This window comes from Vombatus ursinus, unplaced genomic scaffold (assembly GCF_900497805.2).
Source record: "Vombatus ursinus unplaced genomic scaffold, bare-nosed wombat genome assembly UNPS02014832.1, whole genome shotgun sequence".
In the NCBI taxonomy this organism is placed as follows: domain Eukaryota; kingdom Metazoa; phylum Chordata; class Mammalia; order Diprotodontia; family Vombatidae; genus Vombatus; species Vombatus ursinus.
In genome coordinates, this window is record NW_020954610.1 from 61,695,722 (window position 1) to 61,713,399 (window position 17,678).

General features: G+C 40.5%; 1 protein-coding gene across 1 annotated transcript in view; it reads right to left on the bottom strand.

Moving 5' to 3' along the window:
• Window positions 1-17,678, bottom strand: part of TMEM8B (transmembrane protein 8B) — a 72,784-nt gene that overhangs the window by 51,425 nt on the left and 3,681 nt on the right. The window lies entirely within an intron of this gene.

The following is a 17,678-nucleotide window of genomic DNA, read 5'->3' on the forward strand; positions in this document are numbered from 1 at the left end:
AGAAAGGGAGAGGAAGGAAGAAGGGAGGGAGAGAGGGAGGAAGAGCAGGAGAGGGGGGAGGGAGGGGGAGGGAGAGAGGGAGGGAAAGAGAGAGGGAGAAAGGGGAAAGAGGTATGTATTCTAAGAGTCCAAAATGCCATAGAGGCAAGAGTACTGGACTTGAAATCAGGAGAGACCTAAATCCCACCCACCTCGGACACCTGCTAGCTTTGTGACCTTGCAGCCTCATTTAACAACCTCAATGAGTCTTAATTTACTCATTGGTAACATGAAGACACTATTTATCTCACAGGGTTGTTGTGACAATCAAATGAGAAAATGTATTTAAAGTACTTTGCAAGGGCTATATAAACAACAACTTTTAAGATCTTGTAACTCTGTAACTTTCCTCATGTCTGTTATTTTTACCTCCTGTCCAACTCCCTGCGGTTATAAGCAATAAAAACTCTAAGAATACCTCAAAAAGAATTCTGAGATTATCCAGGAAGAGGAGAGATGGGAGAAGTTAGGAACCTGTAGCCCCAACCTGCCAGAAATCAGAGGAGAGAAGAACCCTGGCCAGATGCAATAGGTAGTGATAACAGGACAGGAGGCAAGTCCATCCTTGTGGCCCCTAAGGGACGACTAGAGCTCCAGAAGATCATAGTGACTTTAGGTGACACTTCACTCTACCTCACCATATCCAACCAATTACCAAGTCTTATGGATTTTGCTTCCACATCTCTCAAATCCATCCCTTTTTCTCCACCCAAATGGCCACCACCATAGTACTCATCATCTATCTATATGGCTTGACTAACACAATAGCCTTCTAATTAATTGGTCTCCCTACCTCAAGACTCTCTTCTCATTCCAATCTATCCTCTACACAACTTGCCAAAGTAATATTCCCAAAACACAGATCTGACCTTGTCATTCCCCTGCTCAAAAAGTTCAAGCGGTACCCTAATGCCTCTAAGGAAAAAATAGAAAATACAAACTCATGTTTAGCATTTAAAGCCATTCTGGCTTCAGCCTACCTTTCCAGGTTTATTACATACTATTTCCCTTTTGACACTCTACAGTCCCCCCACCCCAACCTCACCCAATTGCTGCACTCATACAGAAAAGTTCATTTCCCAACTCCATGAGTTTACAGATTGTCCCCATGCCCAGAATGCACTCCTTTCTCATGCTAGCCTGTTAGAATCCCCCACTTCCTTCAAAATGAAACTCAAATGCCACCTCCTAATATGAGGCCTTTCCTGATACCCCCAGCTGCTAATTATTGAAATGATTTTGCATATGCTATGTGTTTACTTGTATATCTACATGTTGCTTTCCCCAGGTGAATGAGCAGAGATTGTCCTGCTTTTGCATTTGTATTCCTAGCCTCCAGTAAAGTGTCTGGCATCTAGTAAGAACTTGATTGTTTATTGTTTGATTGATTGATAGCAACAGATGATTGTACTGCCCATGGAGACCCACAGAACATGCTGAAACTATAACTAGTGCAGAGAGAGGCAAGCAACTGGGACTCTAGGTATTTAAAGACACAACTAGGGAAGTTTATGGGAGCAGCTCCAAGATGGAGGAGACCCCCAAATAGCAGGGAACTCCAGAAGAAAAGTCTTAGGAGAAACTTGACCAAAAGGTCACAGAGATTAGAAGCCCAGTTATCCAACTGAGGCTGAGGATATTAAGGATGATGGGGACTACTCAGTGACAACAGCCAGAACCAGCCCTGGACAAGCCCCAAGGATAACTTGTGAAACACAAAACCTCAGGCGACAGCAGACACTACGTTGGTGAAAGCAGAGAAGCAGGAGGAGGAAGGTCCAGGGGCTCAAGTAAGAGCCCAGGAGGGTAGCTTTGGACTAAGTACTGAGGAACAGATAGATATACCCAGACTGAGGAGTATCAGAACCTCAATTCATGAATCAAGCAGCAAGTACATAATAACACTTGTTATATGTGCCAGGCACTATGGTGGGCACTCAGGATACAGATAAAAATGAAACCATCCCTATCCTCAAGGCATGTACATATATAAATACACACAAAATATATAAAGGATGGGAGAGGAATGCACTTGCAGCTAGGGGATCTGGAAAGGTTTCTTGTAAATAGTGGCATTTGAACTGAGCTTTGAAATAAACAAAGAATTCTAAAACAAGGAGATGAGAAGGGAGTGCATGCATAGGGTGCAGCCTTAACAAAGGGACAGAGATGGGAGATGGAGTGTCAAGGGTTAATCATGGCTGTGAGGGAGAGAATCTTGCAAAGGGAAGAAGAGGATGAGGTAATGTGACAAGCAGAGCTACAGAGGAAGCTTGCGCTGACTGAGCTAACTGAAAGAAAAATGGGAGGAAAATCAAGGCAAAGGATATTTCTGAATAAGGAGATGTTAATACATCCGATGGGCAGCTAGGTGGCACAGTGGATAGAATGCCAGGCCTGCAGTCAGGAAGACTCATTTTCCTGAGTTCAAAGCTGGCCTCAGATAGTGTGTGTGTGTGTGTGTCACAGCTGTGTGACCCTGGACAAGTCACTTCACCCTGTTTGCCTCAGTTTCCTCGTCCATAAAATAACTTGGAGAAAGAAATGGCAAACCATTTCAGTATCTCTGCCAAGAAAACTTCAAATGGGGTCACAAAGAGTCAGACACAACTAAAAAATGACTGAACAACAACAAATATGCCCCATATCTTCTTACATTCCTTTGACAGGCAACAGAGTAGCAGAAAAACCCTCAGGAATTATTTAATAGAAATTAAATAGAAAATGTCTTTTCTAAGAAGTCTCAAATATTAGCGCATCCTAAAGACCCCCCCATTCTCTGCAGTTCTCCCCATGCCCACATGTCAGGGCATTTCAACAAAAGAAATGTCAGACCTCTTTCCAGAAAGAAGCGCCTCCTGGGAAAACTTTAAAATAGCAGCCTATATGAGGTCTTCCCAAGGATCAAATTTAACCAGAATTATTTCTGGACCAAACTATGCACTATAACCTGAGATGAGTCGGTCTTTCATCACTATGGTATTAAGAGATTTGGCAGTCAAATGGTGCCAAGCAATTAAGGTGAATGCTATGGAAAAAGACCTCGACATGATATCCCTTGATATACTATATCTTCTCTCCCAGGAGATCTGACAATTAGTAATTGAGCAGAAGCACCAGACTGTCTTTCATGCAGAGAGCAAGTGAGCCTGACCTTCCAAGAGAGATAAGAGAAGATGGGCATGACCAACAGGAAAGAAAGGAAGATTTACTTGGCAAAGAGCCAGTAGTCCCCACTGTGAAAGCTGGGAGGAAGGAAAAAAAATGGAGATTCAAAGGGACATGTGTGTTATGGATGTAGGAAACTAAGACACTTTTAATTCAAGTACCCAAGAAAGACCAGAGCTGGGAAGATGGAGCTCAAATTTTCTCTAGTGCATGAATATGTGGGTGTTATAAAAGTAGAAAAGGAGAATGAGGGACCTTATGTCAGAACCAGAAACCATATTAATGGCAGAATGGAAAAGGAGCTCAAGTCGGCACCATGGCTTGGAAAGAAACAGAGCTATTAGCCACAGGAGAGCTGCATTGCCTAGCCATTATTAGCTTGAGAGAGAGAGAAGAGCAGTGACTGCAGCCTGTGGGTATTAATCAGGCCAAATTCTATTGTAGAGCCTTTTGGCAGATATGGTTATTTGTGGACTCAGGATTCAGATCCAAGTAAACCTAACCTTTTCTATGAAGGATGTGGCTGTATTGCTTGGGAATCCCTAGGGCACAACCCTGGTGTGGACACATTTCTGTCTGCTTTTCCCCAATATATTATCCCATGGGAAGACAGCCAAGGAGAGCTGTGTGCTGTGATGACATTTTCCCTTTCCTGGGTCATCTGAGAATCTGAGAGTTGTAATGGTGATGATGGTGGTAATAGTGGTGGTGAGGGTGGTGATGATGTAGTGATAATGGTAATGATGATGGTGATGGTGGTGATAATGGTAATGATGACAGTGATGATGGTGGTGATGATGATGATGATAGCATTTATATAGCATGTCAAGGATTACAAAGGACTTTACTTATGTTATCCCATTTGAGCTTCATAATAGCCTTGTGAGGTAGATACCATAGGCATTATTCCTATTTTACCAATAAAGAAATGAGACTCATAGAAGTTAAGTGTCAGAGGTGGGATTTGAACCCAAACCTTCCTGACTCTAAGTACAGCATGGCATCTATTACATCATGCTGCCTCACAGGGATCTTAGGAGCCATCTAGTCCAGCCCATACCTGACTGTAAACTCCCTGACAAGTTATCATACTTAGCTTCCACTGAAGACCTCTGTTTTTATACTGCTTCACCCAGAATCTGCCTCCCTATGACTTCTACCCATTATACCTAGTTTTGCCCACTGGAGCCAAACAGCACTAACTCGTCTTCTATTAGACAGCCCTTCAAACATTTGAAGACTGTTACCAAGTGTATCCCTTCTCTCGCCGAGTCTTCTATTCTCCAAGTTAAACACCCTCATTTCCTTCAAGCAATTATAACATGGCATGCATAGTCTCTTTATTATCCTGGTTGCTCTCCTCTGTACATGCTCCAGTTTGTCCCTCTTCACTTCTCACCTGGACTACTGCAATAGCCTCCTAATTGGTATTCCTACATCATGGCTCTCCCCACTCCAACCCATCCTCCACAAAGCTGTCAAAGAGATTTTCCCCTTAAATAATAAATATTACCATATCATCCCAATCCCTTTACTATACTCAGTAAACTCTGATGTCTCCCTATACCTCTAGGATCAAATACAAAGTGCTCTGGCATTTAAAACTCTTCACAAACTAGCCTCTTCTTACCCTTCCAGTCTTCTGCATGTTACTCCCCCTCTGTGTACTCTATGGTCTAGCCATAGACTGCTTGCTATTCCATATTCACAATCCTCCATTTCCCATCTCAATGCTTTACACTGACTGTTTCCCATCCCTAGTATGTAGTCCCTCCTTATCTCTCAGAATCCCTGGTTTCCTTCAAGACTCTACTCAAGTGTTCCTTCCTTTCTACATGTCACCTTTCCTAGTCCCCTCCCCCAACTATTAGTGCCCTTCCTCTCTAAACTACCTTATATTCATTTTTTAGATACTCTGTACATTTTTACGGAGCATACATCCCAGGGTGTCTATCCTAACTTCTGCTCAGACTTATAAATCTGATCCCCAGAACGTGGCTACTATATCCCCTCAGTCAATCTGAATACACTTCTTTCACATTCCTAGTTCATATCCAGTAAACCACCACCACACCAACAACATTAATAATAGCTAACATTTATATAGTGTTTATTACATGCCAGGCACTGTGCTAAGTGTGTTATAATTATTATCTCATTTGATCCTCACAACAACCCTGTAAGGTAGATGCTATTTTTATCTTCATTTTACAGATGAAGAAACTGAGGGAAACAGAAGTTAAGTGTAAGTATCTGAGGCCAGATTTGAACTCTGGTTTTCCTAACTCCAAGCCCAGTACTCTATCCACTATTGCACCTAGCTGCCCCAACTACTGAGATATATTCTCACTTGATGGATATTTCAGGACATAAAATCTTTTCATTTATTTTCAGTAGTAGAGTGATTTTATTTATTTTAACTCCTACTCTTATATATGTATCTGTAGTGTCCCCAATTAAAATGTAACTTTCTTGAGGGCAGAGACTTTTAATTTGTCGTTATTTGAGCAGTGCCTGTCACATAGTAGGAGCTTAATAAATGCTTGTTGGTGGTTGGATTGCTTTAGCATTATCCTTCTCAGAATCACTCACCAATACTACAGATATGGGCACTGGATTTGGATTCAAAGCACCTTCAAATCCCAGCTCTGCTATTTACTATTCATGTAACCTCATACAAGTCATTTCCTCTCTCTGTGCCTCAGTTTCTTCAGCTGTAGATGGAGGGACCTGGACTAGAGGATTTTAAAAGTCCTTTCCAGTGCTAAATCTATGCTCCTATAATTGTTTAATGAATACTGGAATCACCTCTTCCACATCATTGGCATCCCCTGCTGTGCCTCCCATGATACTCTGTACACCATCACTCCTTGAAATGAAGTTCAAAATCTTCACACACTATCACTTAATAGCTCAACCAATCCAAGGCTTATTTCATCTAAGGATGGTCAGGTTCACTCTCCCCTAAGCCCATTAACTAAGAACTTTTAAGCTAGGCACCCAAAGAGCCAAGATCAGGAGAGAAAAGTCATGAAGTGGTTTGTAACATGGAACACATGCTTCCCTGCCACAGAAGTCTTTTTGTTCTTCTAGTTGTTGTTCAGTCATGTCCAGTTCTTCCCGACATCATTTGGGGTTTTCTTGGCAAAGATACTGGAGTGATTTTCCATTTCCTTCTCCAAGTCATTTTATAGATGAAAAAACTGAGGCAAAGAGGGTTAAGTGACTTGCCCAGGGTCACACAGCTAGTAAGTGTCTGAGGCCAGATTTGAACTCAGGTCTTCCTGACTCCAGGCCTGGAACTCTATCTACTGTGCTACCCAGATGCCCCAAAACTTTTACAGCAGAACAAAGAGAGAGCATGGCTTTCTCAGGAAAATCCTCCCACTTGGAAAGTCTAATGATTAGGGGTAGGGGGGAAGGGGGCAGGTTGCTCTGTTTGTTTGTTTTAGCTAGGGCTTGGAATTTCATTGCTGTAGGGAACTTCCTTTGAGGAAACTCCCTCTATCAATGCAGGTCAGCACCTTCTCAGTAATTAATGGTGTCAAAGATTGTCTAGGGTAATATTTCCACAGTGGGAGGTACCCTGAAAATGTTCCTGTCAAGTGGTGGTCAAGAGGATGACCTTGCTGCCATGGTAGTATTCTAGTCAGAGAAGATAGGGATTAGGTTAAACAGAGATTCCAAAATCTATGGAAGAAAATTCCTTGGACCAAATTAAGTGGGCTGAGCAAATGGTAACGAAAAGGCAGTATCTGTTGTAATCCACTTCTAAATGCTTTTCAGGAAAAACAGACTTAATTCTCCTTAGGAGATATATAGAAGACAAGATAATCAGCAGCTGTTTTTCACTTTTGTTGAGCCTTTCTATTCAATTCAACATTAACAGCCTACCTACATAGAAACATTGTAGCAGACATTAGGGATACATGTTCCTTGCCCTTTCGGATCTTGCAGTCCACTAGGGGGCATACAACATGTGTACTAATAAGTAAAAAAAAAAAAAAAACAAACTAGATAGGATGCCATACGGGCACCAGCAATTCAAAGTGTTCCAGGAACACTTGGGGAAGAAAACATTCTCTTTGATCTGGGGTAGGGACAGGGTCAGGAAAGGTTTCACGGAAGAGGTGGTACTTGCGCTGGACCTCAAAGGAAAAGAAGGATTTCCAAAGGTAGAGAGGAGTGAATTTCAGACACAGGTGACAATTGAGTGAATAAATAGAGGCAAAGAAGGAATTGTCCGTAGCCCAGTTTGGCTGAAATGGAGAGTTCATGGGGGAGGGGAGGATCTTCTTAATCCCCCCAGATTTATACATCTTAAGGTTTAAAAATGTGAACTAAGTCTGGAAATGTAGATTGGTCCCTGAGAAGTAGAGAACAAAATACATACTAAGGGGTCTGTGATTTGTCTTATAAGTTATGAATGGGGAGCCACAAAAGATATTTGTACGTGGTCAGACATGTGCATCTGTAAGATTGCTTCTTGTGTGATGGATAGAATAAAGAGGGAAGACTCTGAAGGCAGGGGAGCTATAATGATAGCTCAGGCTAGATATGGTTATAGTTTCAAATAGGGAGGAAGTTAGTGAAGAGGTTAATGAAGAAGAGGGGATGGATGCAAGAGATGGGATGGAAGCAGAACCAACAGGACTTAACAGATTAGATGTGGAGGAGAAAGGAAGCAAACAATCATGTATTAAGTGCCTACTATGTACCACTGTGCTAAATGCTCTACAATATTAACTCATTTGCTCCTCACAACCACCCTGGGGGGTAGATGCTATACTTTACAACTGGGGAAACTGAGGCAAGCAGAGGTTAAAGTAATTTGCACAAGGTCGCACAGCTTTCTGGCTCCAGGCCAAGAGCACTATCTATTGCTCCACCTAGAGTCAGAGATGACAATGACGTTTTTTAGTCTGGATGAGCTAATGGATAAGAGGATCTGTGAGCTCTTTGAAGGACTTGTGTTTTTGCCTCTCTTTGTATCCCCAGCACTTAGCACAATGCCTGGCATATAGTAGGTCCATAACAAATACTTGCTGACTTACTGCTGTCTTAAAAAAAAACTAAGGAAGCTGGGAAGAGAACAGGTTTAAGGGAAAAGAGGATGAGATTAGTTTCAGAGTGTTGACTATGAGTTGCCAGTGGAAAGGGAGTTCTCTTTGAAGGCAAGGAGGAATCCAGGAGCACTGGTGTCAGAAACAAAAGACAACTGGAGCTACTAGGCTTGGCTCATTGGTGATCTCCAAAGACATGAAGGTAAATCTAAGAAGCATCAGGCCTAATTCCATTTCTCTTCCTCACAACAAAGTTGATTGACTCTACCTCTCCCTTCTCCACCTCCCCCTAACCTTGAAGCTGGACAGGACCGCTAGTGGTTATGAGGGGAGCTCTGGATTCCCAGAGAGTAAGTACTTATTCCTCTCCATATCTCTTACCCAGCTAAGTGGTACAGTGGGTGGAGTGCTGGACCTAGAGTCAGAAAGACCCAAGTTCAATGCAGCCTCAGATACTAGCTAAACACTACAAACTATGTGACCTTGGGCAAGTCATTTAACCTCTCTTTGCCTCTATATCCTCATCTGTAAAATGGAGGCAATAATAGCACCTACCTTCCAAGGTTGTTGTAAGGATCAAATCAGACACTCACAAAGTGCTTAGCACAATGCCAGTCACAATGTAAGCACCATATAAATGTTAATTGCTATTATTATTATCCCTCATACCTGATCATTTATCCAAGCAATGTCATGAAGCATATTAGTAGGCAGGGAGGGAGGTGGCAGGGGAAGGGGAGAAAAATAGGGAATCCCACAAAGCAGTTGGGTTTCCAAGATCTGCAGCTTTGTGTTGGAAGCAAGGATAACATGTTATCATAAAGCTGTTAAGAATTCCTATCATTTTGTAACTTTCCTTGGGCTTTTTAAAAATCCCCTACTTGTTTCACTGTATCCCTTGGATATTTTGATGGATCTACAATGAATTTCATTGCTGTGAACTCTCTCCCCTGGTACATTCTTATCATCCATGTCCATCCTTTCATAGATGCTCCACAGATGACCATCTACTCCATGAACAGAAAGCCTTCCTTCGGGTCTTTTAATATATCATCCATGTATCAGTGTAGCATTCAGGTTGTATCTGTTATCCATGTTGTTACTGTTAGTAAAAAAAAAAAAAAAATCCTTAGCAAAATCCGAGGGTTTTCTCAAGGCCGGGAAGAAATGGGAGAAATTGGGAGGAAAAATGGGAGGCTTCCTCTTGTTTCTCAGTGGATCCAAGGGGCTGAAGAGTGAGTGTGACAGAATGGACAGCAGTAGTAAAGAAAAGGAACAGGTAGTCCATTCCCCAGGGGTCTGAAGATGAAAGGATAAGGTGGTGACATGACAGAGACTCAGAAGTTATCCGAGAAAGTGCCTGGGTAGAAGATGCCTGACTGATTCTCTAGCTAAATAAAAGGTAAGATAATGCTCAAATATGCAGCTAGCATCATCACATTATAAAGTCAGATTCCTAATAACAAATCTACAGAGTAACAGAATAAAGTAATGAGATTCATTTTGTTTGGAGGTGAAATCAGTCCCATTATTTTATAGTGAAACCTTGAACACCCCCTTGAACACTCAACAAGCACATACAAACCCATGTTCACAGTCTGTATTTATTGAAGTTAAAGCTTATTACCTCCCCTCACCCCTCCTCAGCCCCCAGAATCCACCTTGCTGCTTAACTGTTCACAATACTTGTGTGAAATGGGAGTCACTTTCCATGAGATGAAGGCCCACCAAAGGTTATCCTCTACCCCACCATTTCCTCCTAACATCCTCCAGGTCTTATCAAATGTCCTACCTCTAAGTTCTGAACAAGCATCATCATTTGACCTACTGAGGTAACCCAAGGATCCCTAGACTTGCCATCTGACCCATTTCTGCACCCTTAAGACTTCCCATCTACCCTGCAACTGAACTCTCTTTTATGTGTTGTCTCTTCCAATTAGAATGTTAGTTGGTTGGAAGCAGGGCCTATCTCACTTTTTCTATTTGTGAACTAGCAATTAGCACAAAATGCTTGGCACATAGTAAGCACTTAACTAGTGCTTTTTCATTCATTCATTCATTATCTCTGAAAAAAAATTAGGTATTTACTGAAAATTAATTAGATAAATTACTGTGTTGAAAAATATTCTTTGGGAGAAATTCACCTATTTAGTTAAAGAGAACCCTAGGAAAGTGGGGAAATTTAACAGTCAATAAACATGAGTAGTCAGTCTATCCATAGCTGAGGAAGAGACTAATACACACTATTGCCCTCTTCCTTCCTTCCCCCACTTCTTTCTATCCCTTTCTTCTTTCATTCTACCCCTAGGACAGCCCCCAATACAGTTGTAAACATTGGAAACCCAACTGCTCCATGAGATTCTCTATCCCTCTCCCCTTTCCCTGATGTCTCCCTCACTGCCCACTCACGTACTTCAAGACATTGAGCCCCATAGGGCTGCTTCTGCTTGGATAAACAGTCAGCTTTGAAGGAGAAGACTGGGTATGGGTAAGAAATGGAGTGAGACAGAAGACCAAATACTCACTCTCTGTAGAGGGGTATCCCAGAATTCATCTCCTACCTACCACCCATGTCTAGAGGTCCTTCCCAGCTCCAGAGAAGGTGGGAGAGGCAGAGTTAACCAACTTTGCTGAGTTCCTTTCCATTAAAGAGCTTGAGGCAGGAATGCAGTATGGCCCTGAAAGCCTGACAATGAGAAGGATCAGCTTCTCTTACATTGTAAGAACTATCTAGCACAAGGTCCCTCCAATGTACTATTGCATGTATGGTAGGAAGCTATTGCTACTATTTCTGCTACTGTTGCTGTAGACACCAGCAATAGTAACATGTACACTGTATTGAAAGAATAATTATAAGCTGCAGGTTTTACACGCGAAAGAAAGGGTCAGTAAAGTGAGACCAGTATTAAAACCTATGTAGTATCAAGGGTGTCCTGGAAAATGTATAACAACATCAGTGCATGTTTAAGCTTAATCTGCATTACTAATATTTTCTCCATCATTTTCTTGAGTCTAGACAATCAACAAAACAATAAATCAAGCCCTGAATTGTGGCATTTGCTGGTTTTTGAGGTGTAAATGCTCACACTGAAAATTTAATCTCACAACAGGGTCCAGCTGGCTTAGCACAACCCTACTTCTCATCCATCTATCATATGGCCTAAACCTGGAAAGAGAACAACAGGGGATACCACTGCCCACCCTTCCTCACTGCCACCCCAAGTCTTGACACTTCACTTTCATTCTGTATCTACTAAATTCTCAGTAGCACTAACCTCTGTAACTTGCCAAGGTCCCTTATCCCCAGGACCCCTGCAAGATTTACTGTTTCTCATCATTTCCCCCTGAAATGATAGCTGCAAGATCAACATGAGGCAAAAACAAAAAAAAAAATGGTCTTCATTAGGAGGGGAATAACGTTTAGAGCAAGAGGGTTGAGAGTACTACTATGCTCTACCCTGGTCATACTCTACCTATTAAACAATGGAACAGAATTCTTCCCACTCATATGGCCTACATGATAAATGCTATCACAATATCAGGGAAACTACAATAGTGTAAATCACATATTTATATAGTCTGTATGGTTTACAAAGCACTTTATAGGTCTTATCTCATCTGAGCCACATGACAACTCTGTGATAGTATAAGCATTAGCATTCTGAATTTACAGATAGGGCTCAGAGAAATTGAGGGTCGTGTCAATGGTCAAACAGCTAATAAACCGGTAGATCCATCTTCTGACTCTGGTTGAATACTCTTTCCAGTGTACCATGCTTTCTTTCTATAGATATCTTACATACACGTTCTCCATTATCAGAAGTAAATACAATAACACCAAGGTCATTGAAAGAAAAGCTCTCACACCCCACAGCCTGTGTTATAGCCAGATGTTCTTATTAAAATACCAAGATGATAATGAATGCATTCATATAAAGACTGCCTGATCCTGAATAAGTCCCATTGTAACACCAAAATAAGGATAACAGCTGAGTTCTCTGTACAGAACCAACAAGGTCCAGGGTAAGTCATGTTATCAAAACAAATAGCAACAAATTTCCTTGTAAAGCCCATCATAATACTAATGCCATGAATATGTACTATATGACAACAAGGCAATGAGAATGATGTGGTACAAATGATAGAGTGCTAGCATTGGAGTCAGGAAGGTATGTATTCAAATTTCCCCTCTGATGCTTATTAGTTGTGTCACCATTGGGAAGCCACTTAATTGCACTGAGCCTCAGTTTCCTTGTCTACAAAATGAGAATAATAAATTTGCAGGGTTCTTGTGAGGTTCAAATGAGTTAAAGTGCTTTGCAAATGTTAAAGCATGTATAACAGCCAATTATTTTCACCATCATCATCAATTTAGTAAATGCGGATTAGTTATTCTGTAAGTTTGACCTTGTATATACACATACCATACACAGAAAGACATAGATGTGGTATGTGATCTTCAGGTTGGATTCTATCACAAATAACACTACTGGGCTTGTCCTTCAGGGCAAACAAAAACAGAACAGATAACCCCATACATACCAAAATATCCATAGTAGCACTTCTGTGGTCACAAATAACTGAAGATAATGTGAATGCCCATCATTTGGTTGATGGTTTGTGGTATGTGAACACGATAGATAATTGTGTAGTAGTAAGAAATAACAAAATAATAAGTATGATTAATTTAAAGGGATTCCATAGCCAAGTTGCAACCCTTCTACAACTTCCACAACTTGGACAGTTACCTGAAGCACAGGAGGCAAAGTGATTCAAATATGATCACATAGCTAGTAAGTAGAAAGGAGTGGGGCAGGGGGCTGGGATTTAAATCCAAGTCTCCTTCAGGTCAAGTCTGGTGTTCTATTCATTTATACCTGTTACTTCTTGTGGCCTGAGTTATCCAAGAGGAAATTTCATTATGACACTGAAGTCATTACAAAGCTTATTTTCACATATATGACCTTTGTTTTGTATGATATATTCCATTACTCTACTTAGATTACTAAAATGAGTATACTTGTCTTCATGTGTTACAAAAATTCTCATCACAATATCAATGCCACTAAAATGAGATTCCTTTCCCTAATTTATAATCACATGTCACATATGCACACAGAGGTATATAAATGCATGTATATGACCTATAATAGCCAGGTTAAGGACACTACATTCTCCCTAAGTCATAAATTCCACAGGCTAACCATTCCTAATTCTGGCAACCATTCCTAGTCAGACATAGTCTTGAATCCCCTCATTATTCTGGCAGCTCTCTTCTAAGCATCATCCAATTTGTCATTATTCTTCTGGGTTCACACCTTCCAACCTGGGGACAAGATGGAACTGACTCAAAAGGTGTGTTACATTTTTAAAATTTGGTTGCCAGAACAGTACATGCTCTTCCAGATTTGATCTGACCAAAGCAGAGAACAGCAGAAACATCATCTCCCTTGTTCTGAACACCATACTTCCATCTATACAGCCTAAAAGTTCATCAGTTGTTTTGACTTCCATGTCATGCTGTACATGGGATAAATCAGAATCAAGGATGTCACAAAAAAATCATAAAATCTCACTGTTGGAAGGGACCTCAGAGACCACTTAATCTAACCTATACCTGAAGAGTATTCCCTTCTATAACACTTCCAACAAGGGGTTATCCAGCCTTTGGAGACCTTCAGTAATGGGAAAATTTTGCTACCTGTCATAGCATGACATTAACTCCTATTGAGCTTTTAATAAACTAAAATCCTCATCTTTTTTATATGAATGGCTACTGAACCAGTCATCTTATATCCTTTACCTGGGCAGTTGATTTTTAAAAATCTGTTTGCCTAACTTATTAAATACAATGGAATATTGTGTTATGCGAAATGATGAGGGGCAGCTAGGTGGCACAGTGGATGGAGCACTGGCCCTGAAGTCAGGAGGACCTGAGTTCAAATCTGGCCTCAGACTATACACTTGACACTTACTAGCTGTGTGACCCTAGGCAAGTCACTTAACCCCAATTACCAAAAAAAAAAAAATTATGAGCAGGTGGATTTCAGAAAAACCTGGAAAGACTTACATAAACTGATGCTGAATGATGTAAGCAGAACCAGGAAAACATTGTGTACAGTAACAGCAACACTATGATAGACATAATTCTTCTCAGAAATACAATGTATACAAGACAATTCCAAAAAATTCATGATGGAAAATGCTATCCACATCCAGAGAAAGAACTATGGAGTCTGGATGCAGATCAAAACATACTATTTTTGCTTTATTTTGGGATTTTCTGGTTTTTTTTTTCATGGCTTTTCCCTTTTGTTCTGTTTCTTCTTTCACAGCATGACTAATGTGGAAATATGTTTAACATGACTGTACATGTATAAACTATATCATATTACTTGCCCTCCTGGGGAGGAGGGAGAGGAGAGAGGGAAGAAAAAAAATTTGGAACTCAAAATCTTATAAAAAAAATATTGAAAACTATCTTTACATGTAATTGGAAAAAATATATTATATACTATTTTTTAAATGTATCCCAAATGGACTTTGAGACTAGATCTACATAAATGTGGATAAGAGGCTTTCCAGATTCTATACAAGCATTCAGGGTAAAAACACAAGACAGCCTTTATTCTACAACACTAAAAATTCAAAACCACATAAAAGACTGACATAACTCATGAACAATCAATGCTATTCTTTCTTCCAGTGAATTTCACCCTTCTTCATGGTCCTAAAACCTTCCTGACTAACAGCAACTTCCTATGGTCTGCACTTTCTTCAGAAAGGAAACATATTTGGACTTGCTAAGGAGGCAAGCCCTTAACATTCCAGGAAGTCCCTGCTTCATATGAGAAATCTAGGGAGACTTACAATTCTACCCTGTGGCATGGATTTCCCCAAGAAGAAAAATGTACTTGAAGTTCCTAGACAGATGAGTTCTGTTTTCAGTCTAAGAACAATAGAAGCACTAAGAATGATGGTGCTACCCAAAGAAACTTAGACTCCCCCCATAAGAACACAAATTTAGGGATTACTAAAGAGACTATCTCTTTATCCATCAGACTTCCATCCTTCAAATAACTCCAAGTCAGATCTTTTGCTTTCCCATATCATGGCATAGATAACTTTCCTGTTCCTCCAAGACTAAGGGTCATGGGTAAGTTCTTCTTTCTCCAAGAGGCTAGAACTATCAAAGACTGTCTCAATATAAGGTTAGGTCCCCAAATATTTGAACTTTGGGTAGGTAGCAGGCAACTTCTCAAGAGTTCCAGGAAATCTCTCATCTCTCACTAAAAGGGTGAATTACATGATCACACTGCCTAGAAACTCTCTCCCCTCCTCCATCCAGGAGGCTAGGTTTCAGGAACTCCCACCCTTATTTACAGCTTCCCTCTCAGCCTGAGAGGTTATGCAACTGATTCTCTAAGAGTGGATCAAGGAATATGGGGTCCAACTCTTGGGTTATATGGGTATGAGAGTACATGCAACTGCCATGTGCCTCTGCCTAAGGCAGCCATTATTGACTAAAGGGGGAAAGTTCCCCATGCCCAGGACACAGGTCCATTCTTAGCCTTGCTGCACTCTGGTCTGTCCTCCAAAAAGAAAAAAGGGAGAAAGACCAAAGGGAGAAAAAAGGCTAGAGTCTTCAAAGATTCCCTTTTTAGGCAGCTTCAGAACAGTGATCAGTACAGTAGCCAAACATGACAGTGAAACATATCTCCCACTTCTCATCCAAGAGATGGCATACTGTTGGTGTGGAATAAGGCATATATTGTCAAGCATGGGCAAATGTTAACTTATATTGCTCAACTGTACTTTGTAACCAGCAAGATTTATATAAGAAGGAGATAGAGGGAGTATCATGGAGAACTGATGGCAATATTTTAAAAAGAGCATAAGTAATTTTTAAAAGAAAAAACATCTTAAAAGACTCTCTTTTATAAGTCAGTTAAAGGGGGTGTCTCCTCCCATGATGATCTGTCCCACAAAAGGCCAAGCCAACCAATATATCTAATCACTGAGACACACCTCTCCTAGAGGCACCAAGAAGCATGCTTATTCTCACCATAGGAAGGTACAATCAAAAGTTCAAAAGACTCACCTCACTGTATATTCATCAAGTTAAGCAAGGAAATCTCTTGATGAATCTCCTACACCTGTTAAATAATATCTTGCTAGATTTTATCAATTATTCTAATCTATCAAGATATTTTGGGATTCCAATTCTGTCATCCACAATGTAATAGCTATCCCTCCCAGGTTCATGCCATCCACAAATTGGATAAGCATATCTTCTACATGTCCTCACTTCAAGTCTTTGAGAAACATGTTGAAGAGAATAAGGCCAAGGACACAGCTCTGAGTCACACAAAAGAAACCTTCAAGAATGACATCAATCTATTAATCAACATTCATTGGGTATAACTGGTTATTCAATCATTGATAGATTCACCTGATTGTATTATTATCCAACCCACATTTCTCCATCTTGTTTTCAAAAATATTTTTGCCAATAGTTTCACTACAACACAACTATGCTGTTTCTATAGCTTTTCCTTCAAATGTCAGTGCAATCACTCTATCAAAAAAGCAAAGTGGATTAATATGGCATAACTTTTTCATGAAAATATAGTGGAACCTAATGATCACTGCTTCCTTTGAAAGGCAAGTTTTTGTATAGGAATCCTACAGGAGTATCATCACTAGAAGAACAAATTCAAGGGTTAAAGGTCAATCAAAGCAGTGGGACCCCTGACCAAGATGGACTTTGTCCATGCATTAAATCCATTGTCAGATAATCCAGAGATGGAAGGAAGCAGAATCGGGGGAGGGGGAAAAATCTGGTCATAACAGATACTGAAAAAAAAAAAGCTGAATTTCCTAGTTAGTAATAGAAGCTGCAGGAAGTATGGTACACTGGAAAGAGCTATGGTTTTGGAGTCAGAAAATTTGTATTCAAATCCTGACTTTACTACTTTATGACCTATGTGACCTTAAGCAAACCAGTTCACATCTCTGGCTTCAGTTTTCTCAACTGCAAAATGAGAGGGTCAGACTGGTTGACTCCTAAGATCCATAATAACTCTAAATCAATCCTTTGGATCCTATGATTCAAAGGAGTTAACTAAAAATTCAATTCAATTCAACAAGCTTTTATTAAGTAGGTACTATGTGACAGACACTGTTCTAGGCAATAGGATTACAAAGTTAAAGGTAAAATAGCCCTTGTCCCCCAGAAGCTTACATTTTACTGTTACAGATACAGCAGCTGGAAGAGGAGGAGAAGGAAGAGAAGGAGAAGGAAGAAGAGGAGGAGGAGGAGGAGGAGGAGGAGGAGAAAGAAGAAGAAGAAGAAGAAGAAGAAGAAGAAGAAGAAGAAGAAGAAGAAGAAGAAGAAGAAGAAGAAGA